This window comes from Acinonyx jubatus, chromosome B2 (genome assembly GCF_027475565.1).
Source record: "Acinonyx jubatus isolate Ajub_Pintada_27869175 chromosome B2, VMU_Ajub_asm_v1.0, whole genome shotgun sequence".
NCBI classification, from domain to species: Eukaryota; Metazoa; Chordata; class Mammalia; order Carnivora; family Felidae; genus Acinonyx; species Acinonyx jubatus.
In genome coordinates this window covers 62,100,092-62,106,579 of record NC_069385.1, presented here as the reverse complement: position 1 = coordinate 62,106,579, position 6,488 = coordinate 62,100,092, and the positions used below count along the sequence as shown (strand labels likewise).

Below are 6,488 nucleotides of genomic sequence, written 5' to 3'. Positions count from 1 at the left end.
CTTGGTAGATGTTTAAATGATTGTTGTTGAATTGAATCAAAATTCAGGAGGCAACCGTGGAGTCAAACAACAGAGTCTTAGTATGAGCCACTATTTAGCTTTCCCCCAACGCATTCAAGGGCAGGCTGTGTAGGACTCACCCTGAACGTTTTTGAAAATTTAGGATTCTGGTACTCTGAAAATTCTGACTCCATCAGAAGGTGTGGTATAAGGCCACAAATGCATTTTTTTTAAAAATGTTTTTATTTTTGAGACAGAGAGAGAGCATGAGCAGGGGTGGGGCAGAGAGAGAGAGGGAGACACAGAATCCAAAACAGGCTCCAGGCTCCGAGCTGTCGGCACAGAGCCTGACGTGGGGCTCGAACTCATGGAGTGTGAGATCATGACCTGAGCTGAAGTCAGCCGTTCAACTGACTGAGTCACCCAGGCGCCCCAACACAAATACATATTTTTAAAAGCTCTTGCAGGGATTCTGATGGCTAGCCAAGTTGGAGAAGATTGCCTCAAATGCACTTTGAATTCAATACAAATTTTCCCCAGTACTTCCATTGGCAGGATGAGCCCCCAGTAGAAGGGAACTGGATCCCAAGTGTTTCCTGGTTAAAGAATGTCCATATTGGGGTGTCTGGGTGGCTCAGTCAGTTAAGCATCTGACTTCGACTCAGGTCATGATCTCACGGTTCCTGAGTTCGAGCCCCACGTCGGGCTCTGTGCTGATGGCTCAGAGCCTGGAGCCTGCTTCATATCCTCTGCGGCCCTCCCGCCCCCCCCCCCCCCCCCCCCTGCTCATGCTCTCTCTCTCTCTTTCTCTGTCTCTCTCTCTCTCTCAAAAAAAATAAACATAAAAAAAAAAAAAAAAAGAATGTCCACATTGCAGGATCTGCAGCCTGATTCCCAAAATGACTGTTTAAACTCTCTAAAGGTTTGGCCAGTGAAAGGAAGTCTCAGAATGGCATGAGAGAAACCATAGGGAACGGGACTGACCCTGAGCATTTTCCAAGATGTCAGTGCCCCCAGCACAGGGAACAGCAGCTCCTCCCACCTGGAGATGGAACACATGGTGCACAGGTGAAAGAAAAACCCTACATCCTGATTGGATTTCTGCTCTTCTACATCTTTCTGTGCTATTACAAAGGCAGTCAGTAAATACTCGTGAATTAATTATTGTCATCTTCGAGCCAGCCTCCCATCATAGCAGCCCTTAATACATAACGCCTATGGGATGCGAATCTAGCCAACAAAGTTGATTCAATGAATATGCCTTCTCCCCAAGTCCTATGACAAACTGCATACATTTTATTTCTCCCACCTCAGGTCTGCTTTCTCCAGCCATGTGTGTTCATTCCCTCTCACACGCCCTCCTCTTCCTTCCTGCTCTCTCACGCCTCCAGGCACGCCATGGAGTCACGTGCTCTAGGGTATAAATAACAGACCAACATTCATCTCCGTGGTGGCAGAGAAGCTGCTGCCACTTTCTCTCTCTTTCTTTTTTTTTTTTTTTTCTGGAAACCTGCCTTTGGTGTGACAGTATACTACAGCAGTTTGAAACATTTTCACAAAACATTTCTGAGTGAAGCGGGGAGAGGAGATGCGGAAGTGAAGATACTGCTGTGGCCTTCACACATCAGTTTATAACTTGCCTAAATATTTGTCATCATGTCAACAGCACTTAAGCATGAGCCAATAATTCATTTCAATCCAGATCTGTATTCTCTGAAGTGTTCTTGAGGGAAAAAGTTGCTCAGTGCTTCTGAACTTTTTATTCTGTTATCACTGGGAAAATATCTATTTTTTTTTTTTTTACCTGTTTAGGATTTTCTTTAAGAAATGGTAACAAAGACGTAAATTCTAACGGAGCCGACAGTGTGTCTATTTTTGCTCATTATGTACTCCCTAGTTAGCACAATGAGTGACAACAGTAGGTGCTTTAAATTATTTTTTTAATCAGTGAAGACATACTTCAGAAACGAGTTGGAGAACCTCAGAAGACAAAGAGACCTTTGGAAGGCCATTTCAAGGAGAGAGAATCCCCCAAAAGATGGAAAATTCTTTTCTTCCAGTGCATACAGAGAGAAGAGAGGGAGAGAGAGAGAGAAAGGAGGGGGAGTGAAGAGAGAGAGAGGGGGAGAGAGAAAAGGGGGGGGAGATAGAGGAGAGAGAAGGAGACAAAGAGAGAGGAGAGGGAAGAGCATAATAAGACCAAAAGGACAATATGGTATTTTTCAAGGAAAGCAATTATGTCCCTTCTCCTTTGTTGCCCTTGATAACAAGGGGGGTGCACACAACATATAGGTGCCTCGAGTAGAAGTTCCTGCAATGCCCCTCTCCATCTTCTAAGGCTGAAGTCTTAACTTGGCCTGGTTTATAAGGCCTCACATGACCTCGCCCCTGCCCAGGTGTGAAGCTTCACTCCCATCTCCACCATCCCCTCCCAAGTGGGCGATATTCCAGCCATCTTGAATTTCCTTCACATTCTCTTACGTATGGGCAATTGGCTATACTGGCAGGAACATGTTCCACCCCTTCACTGGCCAATTCCCTTTTGTCCTTTAGGTGTCTGCTTAAATGTCATCCCTCCAGGAAGTCTCTCCAGGACTTTGGGTTGGGCTCGCCCTGTCCCAGCATCTCCTAAATTGCACCATAAATGCTTGCATCACTGCCTCTGCCAAGACTGAAGACCATAGCCTCCAGGGAGCAGTGACCCAGCCTACGTTGTTCATCGTTTTTTCAGCATTGAGCACAGCCTGACACACAGTCCTTAAATATTTATTGAATGAACGAAGAAACTAAGAGAACGGAAGAAATCTGCAGCCTGAGCAAAGAGCAAGGGACCATGTCAGCAGAAAGATGGTGGGCGCACCGAGTCGGGGTTGGTTTTCCTGGCCTCTGTATGATCCATTTTGGGGGGTCCCAGAAGAGGTGGGAAGGTGAACCTAATGCACCTGAGCCCAGAATTATGTGTGGGAAACAAAAGAAAGCAAGAGTAAATTATTGCTGATAAGACTAACAGGTTTTGAGAATCAAAGACAATTTGCAGTTAACCCACTCATTTCGAGCTATATATATTATGAAGCAGTTCTTATCGAATAAAATTGTCACATAACATCAGGCAGAAGTTCTCATCTCATTTTTCAAGTTTTATCCTGACTTATGAGGAAAGAACAATATGCCGACCAACATAATTCCATGCAACCATTTTGTAGAAAATTTATAAAACAAATAGCTTGATTTTAGTATATAGAAGCAATCAAAAAGAAAGCTTTTAATTTTAAGATTTGTGTTTGGCGCCTAGGTGGCTCAGTCGGTTAAGCGATCCACTTCTACTCAGGTCACGATCTCACTGCTTATGAGCTTGAGACCCGAGTTGGCCTCTGTGCTGACAGCTCAGAGCCTGGAGCCTGCTTCAGATTCTGTCTCCCCCTCTCTCTACCCCTCCCCCACTCACATTCTGTCTGTCTCTCTCAAAAATAAAAAAACATTAAAAAAAAATTGCTTTTAAAAAATTTGTGTTTTGAACATGGAGGTTATTCTAGCCAAGAGCTATTACTTTGGTTTTTGCCACCTATAATCCTATTTTGAGTGCGTATATGCTTAGGGTAATATCTCTACAAAAACCCTTTGTTATCCTGGTTAAAAAAGAGGGGCAGAGGGGCACCTGGGTGGCTCAGCTGATTAAGCATCCGGCTTCGGCTCAGGTCATGATCTCGCGGTTCGTGAGTTCAAGCCCCGTGTCAGGCTCTGTGCTGACAGTTCAGAACCTGAAGCCTGCTTCAGATTCTGTGTCTTCCTCTCTCTCTCTGCCCCTTCCCCGCTCACACTCTGCCTCTAAATAAGTGAACATTAAAGAAAAATAAAAATAAAAAAAAACAGGGAGAGAAATCAAGTCATAGTTATGAAGGTGACCCGAATCATCGTATGTTTCTCAACTGCCTTAATTTTCTCACTCCAATGCAAAGTAGTGTTGGACTGGGTCTCTCCTGCCAAGAGGCTTTCAGTCCCACTGTGGGAATGCAGGGTGGATGCATCGTGCACTTACCATCGAGGAGACAACAGTCCTGGATGCCCCAAGCACTTGGGGGTCCTGCCCTGGTGGGATGATTCCCTATTACCTGACTAGAGTTGTTTATTTGAATTTTGTTCCCTCATTTTCCATCTTATAATGGGAAATTTTCTTCTAATTTTTACAGTCTACCATTTTATTTAAAATTCCTATGTAATAGGGGCGCCTGGGTGGCGCAGTCGGTTAAGCGTCCGACTTCAGCCAGGTCACGATCTCGCGGTCCGTGAGTTCGAGCCCCGCGTCAGGCTCTGGGCTGATGGCTCAGAGCCTGGAGCCTGTTTCCGATTCTGTGTTTCCCTCTCTCTCTGCCCCTCCCCCGTTCATGCTCTGTCTCTCTCTGTCCCAAAAAAAATAAATAAACGTTGAAAAAAAATTTTTTTTTAAATAAAAAAATAAAAAAATAAAATAAAATTCCTATGTAATATACTTGATGTTATAATCATTTTGGGGTTTTCTATTATATGCTTGGTCAAGTGCTTTGCAAATAACAATTGATGGTCCAGAAATTCAAGAAAAGAGAAACCTGGCAAAAAGCATTAACTTAATGAGATGTCTGTTATCTACAATTATTTATTTTTTATATCATCAACTGCTTCATTAGATGAGGAAAAACTATGTCCAATAATTCTTTGAATACTACCAAAGCACTTACCACATTAATAACAAACTATTACTCATTGGTACATTATTCTAAGCATACCAGGCATTAATCAAATATCCTTTATCAGCCTGTGATAATTTTCATCTATGGGATAAGAAATTAGCTGATAAGTTTTAATGGATATAGAAATCACAAAGTCAAACTTCAAAAAAATATGGGGTTTCAAGAAATTGAAGAATGGATTAAAAACGTGCATTAAAAAAGATGCTAGAAATGCATTAAATGTCATACCTTTGAAATTACCTTGTTTCTTAATTAGAATTCTTCAAGCATATCAATTGAACTTGTCCTCACTGAGAACCACACCCTAGGCAAATTCAAAGCATGGAATGGAATTATTTTCTAGTTAATGGAGCATGTAAGTTTATTTTAATATTCAAGGTTATGATGGGTGAAATGTAAACTGGAAAGTTTTCCTTTTTATCACGGGTCATGGTATAATAGCACTACTTACTTTATGAAATAAATGTCCAATTACCATAAAACAAATGGAAGGTCATTACATTTTACTTGGCTTTTGTATGCAGTCTATGAAATGTGTTTCCTTACAAATTGGCACGCTGTAATACTTTTGTGTTTGTAGTCAATCCAGGGAGCCCAGCCTTATCTCTTCCTCATTACAAACCACATGGGCTCCATTCTAGTGGCGATAACTTAGTCTTTCTCATCACTGAACCTTTGCATTAATCATTCTCTCTTCTGTTTTTTTTAATGTTTTTTTTTAATTTATTTTTTGAGAGCGAGAGACAGAGTGTGAGTGGAGGAGGGACAGAGAGAGAGGGAGACACAGAATCCATAGCAGGCTCGAGACTCTGAGCTGTCAGCACAGAGCCCGGTGTGGGGCTCCGACCCACGAACTGTGAGATCATGACCTGAACCGAAGTCTGACGCTTAACCGACGAGCCACCCAGGCGCCCCAATCATTCTTTCTACTTAAAATGACTTCTCCATTTCTTCCACCAACCCATGAGCCTTTTCCTCTCCAAGACATTTCAGAAACTCATTTCTCCTACACATGCCTTCCCTAGGACTTCTTTAATCATTTATAATTATACATATGTGAAGCTTGGGTCAATTATCTTAACTGACTAGATAACCCAAGTTAACAAATGAGTCCCTTATTTTGACCTGAGAAAAGATTGCTAGTTTCAGCTCTCTACGTGTTTGTTTATTGGGAGAGGAGGCTGGGGATGGAAGAAAAGGACTAGTTAGGAGTGTGTGGCTCGATGCTAGTTACCATCCTTGGAACAGAGTTTGCATCATATGCCAATATTACCCTTCGCTTTCGTTGTTCTTTGTTATCGTAGGCTTATTTCATTTGCATCGGCCTGTCTCCGCCATTAAATTCTATTGATTTCTTCCATTCATGGTGAGTCTTTTGGAACCTACAATGTTAGAATTATTATGTGTTTCTCTGAGGAGGAGTGAGGTTACGTTGGTTGATGACGCCAAGGTCACAGACTCAATTGCCTTCATAGCCCAGGCAAGTTACATAAACGTGCAGAGAGTCACGGTGTTAGACAGGGAGCAGAGGCTATGTAAACTGGAGGGTACCCGCCCAGCCTAGAGGCATTCAAATGCAGAAATTTGCAACACCTCTGCCAGTCCAATTTGGCCTTCCAGTCACTAGTTTGCAACCCCCAGTGCCCTTATTTCTTGCTCTGAGCCTGTGAAGTATGTTGGTGGTGACAGGGTGATTAGCTACATTTTATTGGTGAAGGAATTGAGACACAGAAGAGTAACTTTTGTAAAAGTCACACAGGAAAA

The 6,488-nt window shown here is 42.6% G+C and overlaps 1 long non-coding RNA gene across 2 annotated transcripts; it reads right to left on the bottom strand.

Annotated features, from left to right (window-relative positions):
- Positions 1-2,750: 2,750 nt before the first annotated feature.
- LOC128315572 (uncharacterized) lies at positions 2,751-5,861 on the bottom strand. 2 transcript variants are annotated; one of them, XR_008298450.1, is made up of 3 exons: positions 4,953-5,861; positions 3,656-3,825; positions 2,751-2,942 (listed from the first exon to the last, which is right to left on the bottom strand). It is a non-coding gene; the product is annotated as an uncharacterized LOC128315572 (long non-coding RNA). The 2 variants fall into 2 exon arrangements; XR_008298449.1 differs by having other exon boundaries at positions 2,751-3,825.
- Positions 5,862-6,488: the final 627 nt, after the last annotated feature.